This window comes from Musa acuminata, chromosome BXJ1-3 (assembly GCF_036884655.1).
Source record: "Musa acuminata AAA Group cultivar baxijiao chromosome BXJ1-3, Cavendish_Baxijiao_AAA, whole genome shotgun sequence".
In the NCBI taxonomy this organism is placed as follows: domain Eukaryota; kingdom Viridiplantae; phylum Streptophyta; class Magnoliopsida; order Zingiberales; family Musaceae; genus Musa; species Musa acuminata.
Genome location: NC_088329.1, coordinates 22,889,947 through 22,909,691, shown reverse-complemented (window position 1 = coordinate 22,909,691; position 19,745 = coordinate 22,889,947). Strand labels below are relative to the sequence as shown.

The following is a 19,745-nucleotide window of genomic DNA, read 5'->3' as shown; positions in this document are numbered from 1 at the left end:
TCCTTTTAGACCGTTGACGACATCCGTGAAACGGGTAAACATGTCGCCAATAGTCTCACTCGGTTTCATCCGGAAAAGTTCGAAAGAGTGTAACAAAAGATTGATTTTTGACTCTTTCACTCTACTTGTGCCTTCATGAGTCATTTCGAGTGTGTGCCAAATATCAAATGCGGTTTCACAAATCGAAACACGATTAAACTCGTTTTTATCAAATGCACAAAATAAGGCATTCATAGCCTTTGCATTAAGAGCGAAAGCCTTCTTCTCTAAATCATTCCAATCGATCATTGGAAGAGAAGACTTCGAAAAACCATTCTCGACAAGATTCCAAAGTTCAAAATCCATAGAAATAAGAAAGATCCTCATTCTGGTCTTCCAATAGGTGTAGTCCGTCCCATTGAACATGGGTGGACGTGTAATAGAATGGCCCTCTTGGTTTCCGGCGTAAGCCATCTCTCTTGGGTTTTAATCCGTTTGAGAGTTAACCGAGCTCTGATACCAATTGTTGGGATCGAGAGCACTAAGAGGGGGGGGGGGGGGGGGGGGGGTGAATTAGTGCAGCGAAAATTTTTCAGCGATTAAAATGAAAGCTGTGTTCGTTCGATAAAAACGATTTCAATATGAAAGCCGATTCTAAGATTACTTTAACTTGAGATTAAGCGAGATGACGTTAAAGTAGATCTATGAAGGCAGTTTGCAGTTTATGATGGAAAGCAGAATACAAGCGCATACTGAAATGCGACGTTCGTACGATAAAAGCCGATTTACGTCTAAAGGCAGATTTAGAAAGTTCTGAACTTAGAAACTTATTCGTAAGATCGCAGAAGGCAGTAAACAGTTATGATTGAGATCAAAACGTAAACGTAAACTGAAATATGATGATCGTACAAAAAAAGCCGATTTACGTCTAAACGTAGATTCGGAAAGTTCTGAACTTAGAAACTCGTTCGTAAAATCGCAGAAGGCAGTAAGGTATTGAGAAGTTTGCAGTGAAGGTAAAATGCTCAAAGGAAATGCAAACCGAGATTTAGAGTGGTTCGGTCAATCTTGACCTACTCCACTTTTGGCTTCCTCCACCGACGAGGTCACCGACGTCAACTAGAGGCCTTCCTTCAATAGGCGAAGGCCAACCACCCTTTTATAGATTCACTCCTTTTGACGGGCTTAGGAGACAACCCTTACAGAAGTTTTCTCTCCTCTCTTTACAACTCAAACTTTGAAGAACAGAAGGAGGAGAACTTTTGGTCTTTACAACAATTTTGAGCTCTAAGAATCACAGAAAGATATCAAGATTTCGAGTATAAGTTGCTACCTTTCAGTGCTGAATGGGTGGGGTATTTATAGGCCCCAACCCAGTTCAAATTTGGAGCTCAGAACTGTTAATTCCCGGAATTCCGGGATCAGGCAGTTGCACCTCCTGACTGGGGCGGTTGCACCGCCTGGCAGAGCTCGAAGACTGAGCCTCTGGGCGGTGCCACCTCTGTCAGGGGCGGTTGCACCTCTCTGCCAGAGCTCGAAGACCAAGCTCAGGCGATTGCACCTCCTGACTGGGGCGGTTGCACCGCCTGGCAGAGCTCGAAACTTGAGCTCAAGCGGTGCCACCTCTTGTCAGGAGAGGTTGCACCGCCCAGTCTTGCTCGGAGACTAAGCCCAAGCGGTTGCACCTCCTCGCTGGGGCGGTTGCACCGCCCAGTCTCGCTGGGAGACTTAGTCCAGGCGGTGCTACCTCCTGGCTTGGGCGGTAGCACCTCCCACAGCAACCAGGGTCCGAATGGGTTGATCCATTTGGCCCAATTTGAGTTTTTCAAGGGCCCAATTGCCCCAAGATTAAGCTAATGGGATCACCTCCCATTTTCAACTTAATCATTAGTGCTAACTATGATAAATCCTAAGACAATTTCTGCAGCTTGCTCCGGTGCGTCAATCGCTTCTTCCGGCGAGTTTCCGGCGAACTTCCGTCGATCATCCGATGAACCCTCGGTGATGCTCCTGCGGACTTCTGGCAAACTCCTGGACTTGCGACGATCCACTTGGCAAGTTCCGATGAGCTTCTTTGGCAAGCTTCTGGACTTCTCGGATTTGTTCCCGTAGAACCTCCGACGACTGTCTGAACTTCCGTCGAGCTCTCGAACTCCCAACGTGATCATTGTCATGACTCCGGCATAACTCCTGCTGCATGTCTTACTTTCATCGTAGTTAATCCTGCACACTTATCTCAACACATAGATTAGACAACAAATGACAATTGACTTCATCATCAAAATCCGAGATTCAACAATTTTAAGTTTACAACATCAAGGTAAACAACATAAACATTAAAGTAAGCAAATAAAAGAAGAGGATTTCATCTATTTCTCCCCCTTTGTCATCAGCAAAATGTCATAATTAATTATTCAGATGGTGGCTAGTCAAAATGTCTAAACAGGGTATTGAGTTATTGATGAATCTGTTACAACTCAGTCAAAATTTGATCTTAGCGTTGTTCAAGTCGATCTTGACATTGTTCAAATCGATCCATCTGAGTCCCTATGTCGTCGATAGATGAGGGAGGTGTTTGCTCTACTGGAGGTGATTCCTCAAAGGGACCAGATGGAAGAGATATGTTACCCTTAAAAATTGGTGTTTTAGGTTCAGGTTCAGGTGCGAGGGGATTAATTCTTCAAGGCATTCTAGTCCATATACCATTTCTGAATGCACATTTTATCTGTCGAGGTAGATTTCTATTTATGATACTAAATATGTCTAGTTTTATAACTTCTTCATCGGGTGGAATGACAATATCATAGGCATAGAGTAGTCTTGTGATTAAGCCACCGTATGGAAGCATCATGTCCTTTTTTAATAGTTTAATCATGTTTTGTTGGATTAGGTAACTAAAACAATTGTTATGTCTCTTCATAATCCAATACATGGTACCTAGTTCCATTTGGCTTACTTCATTATGATGATATTGCTTTGGGAGAATAATACTTATCAGGATGTGATGAAGTATTTTAGTGCTTAGAGGTAGTAAATGTTCACAGCTTTTTGGAAGAATCGTTAAGTTAGGATTGCCAAAAATTATTCTTAAGGCATCAACATAAGTGTTGAATCTTGGATTTTGATGATGAAACCAATTAATAAGTGTTTATGATTTGATTTATGTTTTGAGTGACGCAGGATGCCTCAATCAGGATGAGACAATTAAAGAAGGAGGAATCATGTTGAGCCAGAGGAAAACATGTCAAAAGATTGGACGTCGGGCCGGAGGATCGGTCGATGTATGAACAGAAGGCTTCAGGCCATGGATTCAGGCATCGGGCCAAGAAGAGCAAATATTGAGCCAAGGATATCGGAGTTGTGAAGTCAACTGGCCGGTTGGGCAATAGGCTGCAAGAGAGGACGATGAGCCGAAGAATCGGACGAAGCGTCGATGGACCAATGACATGCCGGACAACATGATTTATGCTTAGTATTAATTGTCTAGATCGAAGTATGTTTTTACATGTGCAGGATTAACTATGATAGCAAGGCATAAAACAAAATGAAGTCTCGGAGTCAAGAACGTGATTTCGTTGGGAGTTCGAGAGTTCATCGGAAGTTTTGCAGGAACCAGCCGAGAAGTCTCGGAGCTTACCAGAGAAGCTTGTCGAAACTCGCCAAGAAGATTATCGTGAAGTCCAGGAGCTTGTCGGGAGTCCGCTGGAACATTGCCGAGAGATCGTTGAAAGTTTGCCAGAAGCTTGCTAGAAGAAACTAGACTTACGGATTTGTTTAGCTTAGTAAATGTCTTAGATTTTGTAGTTAGCACGTAATTGGGATTGGAATTGGGCCAACCCAATTATGGGCTAGTTGGCCCATGTAAGGACTGTGTTGGGCCCAATAAAAGGCCCAAATAGTGACCGAAGAAGTGGCACCGTTATGGCACAGTCTTCGAGATAGTGTCAGACGGTGGTACCACCCTTGGCAGGGTGCTAGATGGTGGTACTGCTAGTTTGGGTGGTGGTACCGCCTAGTGGCACAATGCCAAGCAGTGGTACCTCCTAGTGTAGTATCAATGTCGGACTGACACTAAGAGTGGTACCGCCCGAACCTAGGAAACTCGAGATGAGATGTTTTTAGGCTCTAATTTTGAATCAACTTGAGGCCTATAAATATCCCTCTCATCCCTGGTTAAACTACACAAGACTTGAGAGTAAAAATAGAAAGAAATGCTATTGCAATCTTGTGTGAACTCCTCTCAAAAGTTCTAAGTGTTAGAATAGTTTAAGAGAGGAGTAAGTGGGGGTATAAGGGTTATCTCCTAAACTCGATAAAAGGAGAATCAAGTTATAAAAGGTGGTTGGTCTTTGCCTATTGAAGGAAGGCCGATAGTGGATGCCGATGGCCTCGACAGAAGAGGAATCGATGGAGTGGATATAGGTCATGACGACCGAACCACTATAAAAATCTGGTTTGCCTTTACTTTGAGAAATTTAATTTAAACTGCAAACTGCCTTCTCATTACTTGCTACATTCTTCTGTATGCTTTTAATCTAAGCATATTTCCCGAATTGATTTTCAACGTATGAAGAATTTTCAGAAACATAATTTTTACCACTGCACTAATTCACCCCCCCCCCCCCCCCCCCCCCTCTTAGTGCCAACTCTTTTCATAACAATTGGTATCAGAACCTCGCTTTTCATATTTGGTTTAACACATAAATAGAAATGACTCTTTTTAGCTTTCAAGAGAGTTACTATAATATCCCTCACTTTTGAAAATTATTAATAAGGATTTATATGTAAATTTGTGGACCTATATGTAAATATAAAAATTTCAAGGACTAAACTGCTAAGTTGCAAAATGAAAAGAAAATAAAGAAAATCGAAAATTTTGGTTTTATCCCACCGCCTCCCACTCTCTCTCTGTTTCTTCGAGAAACAGAGAGAAGCGGTGGGGCGTGGGGAGAAGAAGAAGAGAAGTAGAGGGAGAAGAGAAGAATAGGGAAAAGAAGAGAGGAAGAAGAGGAAGAAGAGGGAGAAGAGAAGAAAAGAAGAAGTAGAAGAGAGGGAAGATGGAGAGGAGAAAGAGAGGCAGCTACAGCAGCTAGGGCTGCAGCACCTCTGTTTCTCGCAGGTGGAAACAGAGGAGAGGATGTGTGGGGCGTTGAGGATGAAAAGGGAAGAAGAAGAAGAAGAAGAAGAAGAAGATAGCTGCGGCAAGGCTGCAGCGAGGAGATGTGTGGCCTTGGGGAGGAAAAGGGAAGAGGAGAAGAAGAGAAGGAGAAGAAGAGGGAAAAGAGAGGGAAGACGGAGAGGAGCGAGAGGTGGCAGCAGCTAGGGCTGCAGCACCTCTGTTTCCTGCAGGTGGAAACAGAGGAGACGTGTGGGGTGTCGGGTAGGAGAAGAGCAGAAGAAGAAGAAGAGGAAGAGAAGAAGAAGAGGAAGCAGGAGAAGAGGTTGTGATACCTCTGTTCCCTGCAGAGGAAACAGAGGAGAGGGTGTGTGTGACGCCGGGAAGAAGAAGGGGAGGAAGGAGAAGAAGAGAAGAAGAAGAAAGTAAGGAGAAGGAAGAGGAGAAGGGAAAGAAGTAGCTGCGGCTGCGGCTGTGGCAGCTGCAGCTATGGCAGGGAAAGAGGAAGAGAAAGGAAGAAGGGAAGGAGAGGAAGAAGAGAAGGGAAAGAAGGGGCTGCGGCTGCGGCGATGGCAGCTGCAGTTGGAAGAGAAGAAGGAGAGGAAGATGAGCAGGGGAGGAAGAAGAGGCTGTGGCCGCGGCTGAGGCTGCGACTGCAGCAGTGCAGCTGGGAAAGAAGAGAAGGAAAGGAAGAAGAAGAGAAAGGAAAAGGGAAGAAGAGAGGAAGAGGAGAAGGAGAGGCAGCTGTGGCAGTGGCAGCTGCAGCTGGAAGTGAAGGAGAGGAAATAGAGCAGGGGAGAAAGAAGAGGCTACGGCCATGGTTGCGACTGCGACTGCGGCAGTTGCAGCTGGGAAAGAAAAGAAAGGAAAGGGGGAAAAAGGGACTGTGGACGGGATTGCGGCCGCAGCGGCAGCGACTGCGTATGCAGCAGTTATGTCTGCGAGAGAAGGGAGGAAGGAAGGTAGTGCCGTGGAAGGGGCTGCGATTGTGGCAGCGGCAGCGGCGGCGACTGTGGCAGCTGCGTTTGGGAAAGAAAAAGAAGGAATGAGAGTAAGAGAGAGCAGGTGACTGTGCCTCGATGTTCGACACGTGGTGTAGTTGCGAAGAAAGGAAGAAAACGGGAGCACAAAACGAAACAGAGAGAGGACACAAAGGAAAAGTAGAAGGATTTGGGCTGGCACCTTCTTTGGATCTTCGGATCGAAATCCTTGAAAGGCAAGTTCCCTGATCGTTTCTCCTATAATTGCTCTGATATTTCTTATTGCAAGTTCCCGATTCGTTCCTCCTGTAATTGTTCTAATCTTTCCTATTGCAAGTATCCTGATATTTCCTTACTGTAATTTGATCTCTACATTTGATTTGAATATGTGGAACTTGAATTGTTCTAGCCTTGCTTTTGATATAACTCCTGTTTAGACGTAACGATTCGAATCTGTGCAACTTCTGAGATTCTGACCTTTTGATACCGAGCTACCTATAAGTCTTTGTTGGAAACTCTGATTTGTTCAAAATGATTCCATTGGAAACTTGACTCGCAGATCTTTCTTTTGATATATGGATTGAAAGATTTGGAATCCAAACACCTGCCCAGTTATCTGTTGAATCTGACATTATGAATTCTGCCAACAGAGATTTTGTTCTACGACTCTTGCTTACCAAATTATTTGTAACTCTCTCTGTTGGATAGTTCAATTCATATGAAGCCTGTCTTATCTGAAAGTATTATCCAATGATTATTTCTGAGTAAATTGGAGCACGATTGATAGTTTGAATCATTTGTTCAATGTGCCTCTTGTATTCTGCCAGAAATCGAGCTTTGGTCGATTTCTCATATTCTGGTTTCATTCCTTTGGAAATTGATATCCTTTAGCTTTCTTATTTGAATTGAGCTAAATATGATTGTTTGGAATCCCTGTATACTCTTGCTTTCATTTCATTCCAAATCTGAATACATTTGTGAGAGATTGTTGCTTGCATCATATTTGACTCGTAAAGGCACATGTACGTTTGTTGTTCCGCGTGTACTTCCGATATATGCTATTTATTGTTCATACTGCCCTTTTGTACTCTGGTGTTTGTGGGACTGTCTAGACCTTTGCCAGAAATGGTAAAGGGTGTTATTCTGGACCTTTGCCAGAAATGGTAAAGGGTATGTGCTTAGAGCCTGCGATGCTCTAGATTATGTCTGGTGGTCATTCAGAAATGGATGTATCACGTTCTGTTTGAGGTCTCACTACACCATCTATATGTTTGATATGATATCCAGAGCTTTGGTTATGTGTTTTTGTACATGCTCTGGATAAGAATGATATGATTGCAAAGTCAAGGACGACGATCGAGCTTTGGTCGATTTCTCATATTCTGGTTTCATTCCTTTGAAAATTGATATCCTTTAGCCTTCTTATTCAATTGAGCTTTATATTACTGCTTTGAATTCTTGTATGCTCTTGTCCTTAAAATTATTTGCATTCTTGAAAACTATTGTGTAACGTTTATGCTATATCGTATTGACTCACATAGGCACATGTGTACCCCGTTGTTCCGCATTTGCTTCCGATATGTGCCTATTCCATTTCATTCCAAATCTAAATACATTTGTGAGAGATTTGTTCTTTGTTTCGTATTGTCTCGAAAAGGCACGTGTACATTTTGTTGTTCCGCGTGTGCTTCCGATATATGCTACTTATTGTTAAAACTACCTTCTTGTACTCTGGTGGTTGTGGGATTGTCTGGACCTTTGCCAGAAATGGTAAAGGGTATGTGCTTATTGCCCGCTCTATGGGATATTCTGGACCTTTACCAGAAATGGTAAAGGGTATGTGCTTAGAGCCTGCGATGCTCTGCCGGCCCCCTCTGACTTCACCTAGATGTGGGTGGATGGAGCTCCCAGACGTGGGAGACTTTTGTCAGGTGGTCATTCAGAAATGGATGAATCACATTCTGACTGAGATCCCACTACACCTTCTGTATGTTTGATATGATATCCAGAGCTTTGGTTATGTGTTTCTGTACATGCTTTGATAAGATTGATATGTTTGCAACGTCAAAGACGACGTTTGAGCTTCTGTACGGTATTTGTTATTGATATGCTCTGAAATGTTTCATCCACTGTTGATATGTTTCGAAATGTTCCATATGTCGTTGATATGCTCCGGAACATTTCATACGCCATTGATATGCTCCAATTACTCTGTGCTCCATTTGCTATGAACTGATATGTTCTGAAATGTCCTATCTGCCATTGATATGCTCCAATTACTCTGTGCTCCATTTGCTATGAACTGATATGTTCTGAAATGTCCTATCTGCCATTGATATGCTCCAATTACTCTATGCTCCATTTGTTATGAATCAAATATGTTTTGAATGACATGATACATATGATTTTGTATCTAATGAGATGGTATCCTTGAGAATTCTTGTATTCTGCCTTACATTATGATACCTTACTCGTTTGAAACCGTTCCTTTTGTTCTGAATATGTTTTGTCACTTGCTGAGCCGTTTTTGGCTCACTCCGTTGTTATATAAATCTTTCAGGTCAGCTTGTCACTCTTCGAGATGTTTGATTCGGGCTGAGGCAGTGGATAGCTATTCAGAATTATGGGCAAGTCTTGTCGATTGTTATGCTATTGTTGTATAAGCATATTCTGTATGTAATGAATTGTTCTGATGATCGAAATGGATGTACTGTGTAAAAGTGTTAGAAGATCTCTCTTATTTGGAATTTCGGAATGTTAAGTCTAATTTATGACGATTTGAACTTGTGGTGAATAGTTGGAGTTCTGATTGTATAATTTATTTAGCTTGTGTATTTATAAATGTTGTTCATGTTTGTCAAGTTGGCTTAGGTTGCCATAAATGTGAATTATCGAGTGATGTGATATATAATTTTAAAATGCACAGGTTTTATGGATGTGAATTTGATTGAATGTTTTTCAGTGTCCTCAAACGTTAGTTTGGATCCTGGATTGGTTTGTGATGAAATTATTTTAAATATCATGGATATATTTGAGGGGCGTGATAGTTACTCTCTCATTCGTCCTCCCTTGTTCAATGGAACGGACTACACATATTAAAAAACTCGAATGAGAGTTTTTTTGCTTTCTTTGGATTTAAATTTATGGAATATTATTGAAAACGGTTTTTGAAGGTCTTCTCTTCCAATGAACCATTGGAATGATTTAGAGAAGAAGACTTTTTCTCCAAATGCAAAGGCTATGAATGCCTTATTTTGTGCTTTAGATAAAACTAAGTTTAATCGAGTTTCTACTTGTAATATCCCCCACTTTTAAAAATGTATTAATAAGGATTTATATGTAAATTAGGGGACCTATATGTAAATATAGAAATTACAAGGACTAAACTGCTAAGTTGCAAAAAGAAAAAAAAAAAAAAAAAGGAAAAACCGAAAATTCGGTATTATCCCACCGCCTCCCACGCACTCTGTTTCTTTCCAGAAACAGAGAGAGCGGTGGGGCGTGAGGAGGAAGAAGAGAGGAAGAAGAGAGGAAGAAGAGGGAGAAGAGAAGAAGATGAAGAAGAAGAAGAAGAAGAGGAGGTGGCTGCAGCGAGGGCTGCAGCGAGAAGCTGTGGGGCGTGGGGAGAAGAAGAGAGGAAGAAGAGGGAGAAGAGAAGAAGAAGAAGAAGAAGAAGAAGAAGAAGAAGAGAGGATGATAGCTGCGGCAAGGCTGCAGCGAGGAGGTGTGTGGGGTTGGGGAGGAAAAGGGAAGAGGAGAAGAAAAGAAGGAGAAGAAGAGGGAAAAGAGAGGGAAGAGGGAGAGAGCGAGAGGTGGCAGCAGCTAGGGCTGCAGCACCTCTGTTTCCTGCAGGTGGAAACAGAGGAGAGGTGGGGCGTTCGAAGAGGAGAAGAAGAAGAAGAAGGAAGAGAAGAGGAAGAGGAAACAGGAGAAGAGGTTGTGATACCTCTGTTTCCTGCAGAGGAAACAGAGGAGAGGGTGTGTGTGACGTCGGGGAGAAGAAGGGGAGGAAGGAGAAGAAGAGAAGAAGAAGAAAGGAAGGAGAGGAAGAAGAGAAGGGAAAGGAGGAGCTGCGGCTGCGGCGGTGGCAGCTGCAGCTGGAAGAGAAGGAGAGGAAGAGATGGTGAGGAAGAAGAGAAGAAGTAGAAGCGGGTGAAGAGGCGGCACCTCTGTTTCCTGCAGGAGGAAACAGAGGAAAGGAGGTGCTGTTCGTCGGGGAGAAGAAGGGGGCTGCAGCTGCGGCGATTGCAGCTGCAGCTGGAAGAGAAGAAGAAGAGGAAGATGAGCAGGGGAGGAGGGAGAGGTTGCGGCCGTGGCTGCGGCCGCGACTGCAGCAGTTGCAGCGGGAAGAGAAGAAGAAGAAAGGAAGGAGAAGGAAGAGGAGAAGGGAAAGAAGTAGCTGCGGCTGCGGTTGTGGCAGCTGCAGCTGTGGCAGGGAAAGAGGAAGAGAAAAAGGAAAGGAAGAAGAAGAGAAAGGGAAGGAGAGGAAGAAGAGAGGAAGAGGAGAAGGGGCTGCGGCTGCGGCGATGGCAGCTGCAGCTGTGGCTGGGAAAGAAGAGAAGGAAAGGAAGAAGAAGAGAAAGGGAAGGAGAGGAAGAAGAGAGGAAGAGGAGAAGGGGTGGCAGCTGCGGCAGTGGCAGCTGCAGCTGGAAGAGGAGGAGGAAATAGAGCAGGGGAGGAAGAAGAGGCTGCGAGTGTGGTGGCTGCGGCCGTGGCTGCGACTCCGGCTGCGGCTGCGACGTTGGCTGCGGTAGCTGCGGCAGCGGTGGTGGCTGCCGTAGCTGCTTTTGGGGAAGAGAAAGAGTAGGAACGAGAGAAGGGAAGAAGGAAATAGTGCAGTGGAAGGGGGCTGCAGTTGTGACCGCAGTTGCGATTGTGGCAGCGGCAGCGGCGGCGGCTGTGGCAGCTGCGTTTGGGAAAGAAAAAGAAGGAATGAGAGTAAGAGAGAGCAGGTGACTGTGCCTCGATGTTCGACACGTGATGTAGTTACGAAGAAAGGAAGAAAACGGGAGCACAAAACGAAACAGAGAGAGGACACGGAGGAAAAGTAGAAAGATTGGACTGGCACCTTCCTTGGATATTTAGATCAAAATATTTGAAAGGCAAGTTCCCTGATCGTTTCTCCTATAATTGCTCTGATATGTCTTATTGCAAGTTCCCTGATCGTTTCTCCTATAATTGCTCTGATATTTCTTATTGCAAGTTCCCTGATCGTTTCTCCTATAATTGCTCTGATATTTCTTATTTCAAGTTCCCTGATCGTTCCTCCTATAATTGCTCTAACTTTTCTTATTGCAAGTTTCCCGATCGTTCCGCCTATAATTGCTCTAATCTTTCCTATTGCAAGTATCTTGATCGTTCCTCACTGCCATTTTATCTCTACATTTGCTTTGAATATGAGGAACTTTGAATTGTTCTAGCCTTGCATTTGATATATCTCCTGTTTAGACGTAACGATTCGAATCTGTGCAACTTCTGATATTCTGACCTTTTGATACCGAGCTGCCTATAAGTCTTTGTTGGAAACTCTGATTTGTTCAAAACTGATTTCATTGGAAAATAGACTCGTAGACCTTTCTTTGATATATGGATTGAAAGATTTGGAATCCAAACACCTGTCCAGCTATCTGTTGAATCTGACATTAGGAATTCTGCCAACAGAGATTTTGTTCTACGACACTTGCTTACCAAATTATTTGTAACTCTCTCTGTTGGACAGTTCAATTCATATGAAGCATTGTCTTATCTGAAAGTATTATCCAATGATTATTTCTGAGTAAATTGGAGCACGTTTGATAGTTTGAATCATTTGTTCAATGTGCCTTCTGTATTCTGCCAGAAATCGAGCTTTGGTCGATTTCTCATATTCTGGTTTCATTCCTTTGGAAATTGATATCCTTTAGCTTTCTTATTCAATTGAGCTTTATATTACTGCTTTGAATTCTTGTATGTTCTTGTCCTTAAAGTTATTGCATTCTTGAAAACTGTTGTGTAACGTTTATGCTATATCGTATTGACTCATATAGGCACATGTATATCCTATTGTTCCGCATTTGCTTTCGATATGTGCCTATTCCAGTTTCATTCCTTTGGACATTGAATTCATCAAATCTTCTTATTGAATTGAGTTATATGTGATTGCTTGGATTCCATATGTGCCCTTGCTTTCAATTCCTTTCAAATCTGAATATGCTTGTGAAATATTATTGCTTACTTCGGATTGACTCGTAAAGGCACATGTACGCTTCGTTGTTCCGCGTGTGCTTCCGACATATGCTACTTGTTGTTGAAACTGCCCTTTTGTACTCTGGTGTGTGGGATTGTTTGGACCTTTGCCAGAAATGGTAAAGGGTATGCGCTATTTGCCCGCTATGTGGGGTCCCGCTATGAGGGATATTCTGTTTGCGCTTGTTGCCCGCTACGTGGGTATGTGATTAGAGCCTGCGATGCTCTGCCGGCCCCCTTTGACTTCACCTAGACGTGGGTGGATGGAGCTCCCAGACGTGGGAGACTTTTGTCAGGTGGTCATTCAGAAATGGATGAATCACATTCTGACTGAGATCCCACTACACCCTCTATGTGTTTGATATGACATCCAGAGTTTTGGTGAGTTTGTTTCTGTTCATACTCTGGATAAGATTGATATGATTGCAATGTCAAGGACGACGTTTGAGCTCTTGTACGATATGTGTACCGATATGCTCTGAAAGGCTTCATTCCCTGATGATTTTGTTTCGAAATGTTCCATATGCCGTTGATATGCTTCGGAACATTTTATATGCCATTGATAAGCTTGATACGTTTCCTTTGCTTCTGATATGCTCCAATTACGCTGTGCTCCATTTGCTATGAACTGATATGTTCTTATATGTCCTATCTGCCATTGATATGCTCCAATTACTCTGTGCTCCATTTGCTATGAACTGATATGTTCCGAAATGTCCTATCTGCCATTGATATGCTCCAATTACTCTGTGCTCCATTCGTTATGGATCAAATATGTTATGAATGACATGATACGTATGATTTGGTATCTATTGAGATGGTATCCTTGAGAATTCTTGTATTCTGCCTTACATTATGATACCTTACTCGTTTGAATCCGTTCCTTTTGTTTTGAATATGCTTTGTCACTTGCTGAGCCGTTTTTGGCTCACTCCGTTGTTATATAAATCTTTCAGGTCAGCTTGTTACTCTTCGAGATGTTTGATTTGGGCTGAGGCAGTGGATAGCTATTCAGAATGATGGGCAAGTCTGGTTGGTTATTACGATATTGTTGTATAAGTATGTTTTGTATGTAATGAAATGTTGTCGATGAACCGAAATGGATATACCGTGTAAAAGTGTTAGGAGATCTCTCTTATTTGAAATTTCTGAATGTTAAGCCTAATTTATAATGATATGAACTTGTGGTGAATAGTTGGAGTTCTGATTGTATAAATTATTTAGCTTGTGGATTTATAAATATTGTTCATGTTTGTCAAGTTGGCTTGGGTTGCCATAAATGTGAATTATTGAGTGATGTGATATATGATTATAAACTGCACAGGTTTTATGGATGTGAATATGAATAGAATGTTTTTCAGTGTCCTCAAACGTTAGGTTGGATCCTGGATTGGTCTGTGATGAAAACTTTTAAAAATCATGGATATTTTGAGGGGCGTGACAGAGGTGGTATCAGAGCATGGTTTGAGGATCACTGAAATATTTGATATGTTGACGTGCAAAATATATTGAGGTCTAGTGAATTATAGTGATTGGTGGAAATATTTTCTTTGATGCATTTTAGGAATCTGGGATGATGAGGACATTTGGTCCTCCTATTTCATCTGATTTCGATTAATTAAGTGGGATGAAAGGGGTAATCGGGGATATTGAATCAGAGTGGCGCAGCAGAAGCATGGTGTACCTAATCTATTGGTGGTCGAAAAATGGATGATGCGAATTGAGAAATATTTGATGTTCAAAATTGTTCTGATGATCAAAAGATTTCTTTTGCCACCTTATATTGGAAGTAGAGGCTGATCATTAATGGGAACAATGAAAAGAATTTTTGGAAATTAGTGGTAAGAATGATAAGGACAAGTTTACCAATAAAAATATGATTGAAAATGAATTAGGAAGTGATAACGAGAGGGTCAAGACATTTGAATTTGAAAAGGAAGACACCACAAAAGACTCAATCACGTGTGGATTGCAAGTTAAATTATGAAACAAGTTTGTGTTTTCGGGTGACTAGAGTCTATTTTGCTTGTGGAAAGTTGGATCATAAAATAAAAGACTGCCCTTTGAACAAGAAGAAAGAGTCACTGCCTCATAAATCATCTGCCCAAGTCAGAGTGTATGCTATCACTGAATATGATTCTAAAACTTCTGAATTAGTGATCGAAGGTATTATGCATGATTATGAAAAAATGTAAATATTTGTTTGACCATGGGTCCTATCTACGATTTGATTCGTAATATTTTGCTTATCACTTGGGTATGCAACCTAGACCATTGCAATATGTGCTATATGTAAATATAATCATTGGAGATTTTTTTGATAACGAACTTGAATCTGGTCCTCTTGTCTGATTTTTATTGGAGAACTTGAACTTTTGCTGATTTAGTTCTCCTAAAGATTTGGAGTTTTGATATCATACTTGTTATGGATTGACTATCTTCCTATCATACCAGTATGGATTGGTATATAACAAAGGATCACTTTTTGCATATTTGATCAGCCCATCTTTTATTTGAAAGTATTGGATATGATTTTATTTCCTTGCCTAATGTATCCCAAGATGACTTGCCTGGATTACCTCCAAATGTGATTTTGCTTTTGATTTCGTCCTTGGGACAATCCCTATATCTAAGCCTCTCTGCAGAATGATATCATTTGAGTAAGTGGAATTAGAAAAACAACTACAAGGATTATTAAATGAGGATTTTATTTGGCTTAATATTTTATCATGGGGTGCTCTGGTGTTAGTTAAAAAGATGGATGGAACATGGAGGCTTTGTATTGATTATGGATAGTTGAATCAGATGATCATCAAAAACGAGTATTTTCTGAAGTAACGATTTGCTTGATTAATTACAGGGTGCGCAAGTATTTTTGAAAGATTGATTGAAGGTCGGGTTTACCATCTATTGAGAATCAAGAAGGAGAATATTTCGGTCACTCTTGGAAAATTGTGTAATTGTATTGAATTGATGAAATTATTTAAGAGTAGGAGGAGGAAATAAAGAAATCATAATCCTCATCTTTTCATCGATTGAGCTATGACCAATTTAGAGGACTAAATTTTCTTTTAAGGGGGGGAGAGTGTAATATCCCCCACTTTTAAAAATGTATTAATAAGGATTTATATGTAAATTGGGGGACCTATATGTAAATATAGAAATTACAAGGACTAAACTGCTAAGTTGCAAAAAAAAAAAAAAAAAAAAAAAAAGGAAAAACCGAAAATTCGGTATTATCCCACCGCCTCCCACGCACTCTGTTTCTTTCCAGAAACAGAGAGAGCGGTGGGGCGTGAGGAGGAAGAAGAGAGGAAGAAGAGGGAGAAGAGAAGAAGATGAAGAAGAAGAAGAAGCTGCAGCGAGGGCTGCAGCGAGAAGCTGTGGGGCGTGGGGAGAAGAAGAGAGGAAGAAGAGGGAGAAGAGAAGAAGAAGAAGAAGAAGAAGAAGAAGAAGAGAGGATGATAGCTGCGGCAAGGCTGCAGCGAGGAGGTGTGTGGGGTTGGGGAGGAAAAGGGAAGAGGAGAAGAAAAGAAGGAGAAGAAGAGGGAAAAGAGAGGGAAGAGGGAGAGGAGCGAGAGGTGGCAGCAGCTAGGGCTGCAGCACCTCTGTTTCCTGCAGGTGGAAACAGAGGAGAGGGGGGCGTTCGAAGAGAAGAAGAAGAAGAAGGAAGAGAAGAGGAAGAGGAAGCAGGAGAAGAGGTTGTGATACCTCTGTTTCCTGCAGAGGAAACAGAGGAGAGGGTGTGTGTGACGTCGGGGAGAAGAAGGGGAGGAAGGAGAAGAAGAGAAGAAGAAGAAAGGAAGGAGAGGAAGAAGAGAAGGGAAAGGAGGAGCTGCGGCTGCGGCGGTGGCAGCTGCAGCTGGAAGAGAAGGAGAGGAAGAGATGGTGAGGAAGAAGAGAAGAAGTAGAAGCGGGTGAAGAGGCGGCACCTCTGTTTCCTGCAGGAGGAAACGTAGAGGAAAGGAGGTGCTGTTCGTCGGGGAGAAGAAGGGGGCTGCAGCTGCGGCGATGGCAGCTGCAGCTGGAAGAGAAGAAGAAGAGGAAGATGAGCAGGGGAGGAGGGAGAGGTTGTGGCCGTGGCTGCGGCCGCGACTGCAGCAGTTGCAGCGGGGAGAGAAGAAGAAGAAAGGAAGGAGAAGGAAGAGGAGAAGGGAAAGAAGTAGCTGCGGCTGCGGTTGTGGCAGCTGCAGCTGTGGCAGGGAAAGAGGAAGAGAAAAAGGAAAGGAAGAAGAAGAGAAAGGGAAGGAGAGGAAGAAGAGAGGAAGAGGAGAAGGGGCTGCGGCTGCGGCGATGGCAGCTGCAGCTGTGGCTGGGAAAGAAGAGAAGGAAAGGAAGAAGAAGAGAAAGGGAAGGAGAGGAAGAAGAGAGGAAGAGGAGAAGGGGTGGCAGCTGCGGCAGTGGCAGCTGCAGCTGGAAGAGGAGGAGGAAATAGAGCAGGGGAGGAAGAAGAGGCTGCGAGTGTGGTGGCTGCGGCCGTGGCTGCGACTCCGGCTGCGGCTGCGACGTTGGCTGCGGTAGCTGCGGCAGCGGTGGTGGCTGCCGTAGCTGCTTTTGGGGAAGAGAAAGAGTAGGAACGAGAGAAGGGAAGAAGGAAATAGTGCAGTGGAAGGGGGCTGCAGTTGTGACCGCAGTTGCGATTGTGGCGGCGGCTGTGGCAGCTGCGTTTGGGAAAGAAAAAGAAGGAATGAGAGTAAGAGAGAGCAGGTGACTGTGCCTCGATGTTCGACACGTGATGTAGTTACGAAGAAAGGAAGAAAACGGGAGCACAAAACGAAACAGAGAGAGGACACGGAGGAAAAGTAGAAAGATTGGACTGGCACCTTCCTTGGATATTTAGATCAAAATATTTGAAAGGCAAGTTCCCTGATCGTTTCTCCTATAATTGCTCTGATATGTCTTATTGCAAGTTCCCTGATCGTTTCTCCTATAATTGCTCTGATATTTCTTATTGCAAGTTCCCTGATCGTTTCTCCTATAATTGCTCTGATATTTCTTATTTCAAGTTCCCTGATCGTTCCTCCTATAATTGCTCTAACTTTTCTTATTGCAAGTTTCCCGATCGTTCCGCCTATAATTGCTCTAATCTTTCCTATTGCAAGTATCTTGATCGTTCCTCACTGCCATTTTATCTCTACATTTGCTTTGAATATGAGGAACTTTGAATTGTTCTAGCCTTGCATTTGATATATCTCCTGTTTAGACGTAACGATTCGAATCTGTGCAACTTCTGATATTCTGACCTTTTGATACCGAGCTGCCTATAAGTCTTTGTTGGAAACTCTGATTTGTTCAAAACTGATTTCATTGGAAAATAGACTCGTAGACCTTTCTTTGATATATGGATTGAAAGATTTGGAATCCAAACACCTGTCCAGCTATCTGTTGAATCTGACATTAGGAATTCTGCCAACAGAGATTTTGTTCTACGACACTTGCTTACCAAATTATTTGTAACTCTCTCTGTTGGACAGTTCAATTCATATGAAGCATTGTCTTATCTGAAAGTATTATCCAATGATTATTTCTGAGTAAATTGGAGCACGTTTGATAGTTTGAATCATTTGTTCAATGTGCCTTCTGTATTCTGCCAGAAATCGAGCTTTGGTCGATTTCTCATATTCTGGTTTCATTCCTTTGGAAATTGATATCCTTTAGCTTTCTTATTCAATTGAGCTTTATATTACTGCTTTGAATTCTTGTATGTTCTTGTCCTTAAAGTTATTGCATTCTTGAAAACTGTTGTGTAACGTTTATGCTATATCGTATTGACTCATATAGGCACATGTATATCCTATTGTTCCGCATTTGCTTTCGATATGTGCCTATTCCAGTTTCATTCCTTTGGACATTGAATTCATCAAATCTTCTTATTGAATTGAGTTATATGTGATTGCTTGGATTCCATATGTGCCCTTGCTTTCAATTCCTTTCAAATCTGAATATGCTTGTGAAATATTATTGCTTACTTCGGATTGACTCGTAAAGGCACATGTACGCTTCGTTGTTCCGCGTGTGCTTCCGACATATGCTACTTGTTGTTGAAACTGCCCTTTTGTACTCTGGTGTGTGGGATTGTCTGGACCTTTGCCAGAAATGGTAAAGGGTATGCGCTATTTGCCCGCTATATGGGGTCCCGCTATGAGGGATATTCTGTTTGCGCTTGTTGCCCGCTACGTGGGTATGTGATTAGAGCCTGCGATGCTCTGCCGGCCCCCTTTGACTTCACCTAGACGTGGGTAGATGGAGCTCCCAGACGTGGGAGACTTTTGTCAGGTGGTCATTCAGAAATGGATGAATCACATTCTGACTGAGATCCCACTACACCCTCTATGTGTTTGATATGACATCCAGAGTTTTGGTGAGTTTGTTTCTGTTCATACTCTGGATAAGATTGATATGATTGCAACGTCAAGGACGACGTTTGAGCTCTTGTATGATATGTGTACCGATATGCTCTGAAAGGCTTCATTCCCTGATGATTTTGTTTCGAAATGTTCCATATGCCGTTGATATGCTTCGGAACATTTTATATGCCATTGATAAGCTTGATATGTTTCCTTTGCTTCTGATATGCTCCAATTACGCTGTGCTCCATTTGCTATGAACTGATATGTTCTTATATGTCCTATCTGCCATTGATATGCTCCAATTACTCTGTGCTCCATTTGCTATGAACTGATATGTTCTGAAATGTCCTATCTGCCATTGATATGCTTCAATTACTCTATGCTCCATTCGTTATGGATCAAATATGTTATGAATGACATGATACATATGATTTGGTATCTATTGAGATGGTATCCTTGAGAATTCTTGTATTCTGCTTTACATTATGATACCTTACTCGTTTGAATCCGTTCATTTTGTTTTGAATATGCTTTGTCACTTGCTGAGCCGTTTTTGGCTCACTCCGTTGTTATATAAATCTTTCAGGTCAGCTTGTTACTCTTCGAGATGTTTGATTTGGGCTGAGGCAGTGGATAGCTATTCAGAATGATGGGCAAGTCTGGTTGGTTATTACGATATTGTTGTATAAGTATGTTTTGTATGTAATGAAATGTTGTCGATGAACCGAAATGGATATACTGTGTAAAAGTGTTAGGAGATCTCTCTTATTTGAAATTTCTGAATGTTAAGCCTAATTTATAATGATATGAACTTGTGGTGAATAGTTGGAGTTCTGATTGTATAAATTATTTAGCTTGTGGATTTATAAATATTGTTCATGTTTGTCAAGTTGGCTTGGGTTGTCATAAATGTGAATTATTGAGTGATGTGATATATGATTATAAACTGCACAGGTTTTATGGATGTGAATATGAATAGAATGTTTTTCAATGTCCTCAAACGTTAGTTTGGATCCTGGATTGGTCTACGATGAAAACTTTTAAAAATCATGGATATTTTGAGGGGCGTGACACTACTTGCGAAACAACTTTTGA

General features: G+C 42.2%; 1 long non-coding RNA gene across 1 annotated transcript; it reads left to right on the top strand.

Annotated features, from left to right (window-relative positions):
* The first annotated feature begins 9,578 nt into the window (after positions 1-9,578).
* On the top strand, positions 9,579-19,529 carry LOC135623937 (uncharacterized). The gene is made up of 3 exons (XR_010491567.1): positions 9,579-11,177; positions 13,257-17,157; positions 19,237-19,529. It is a non-coding gene; the product is annotated as an uncharacterized LOC135623937 (long non-coding RNA).
* Positions 19,530-19,745: the final 216 nt, after the last annotated feature.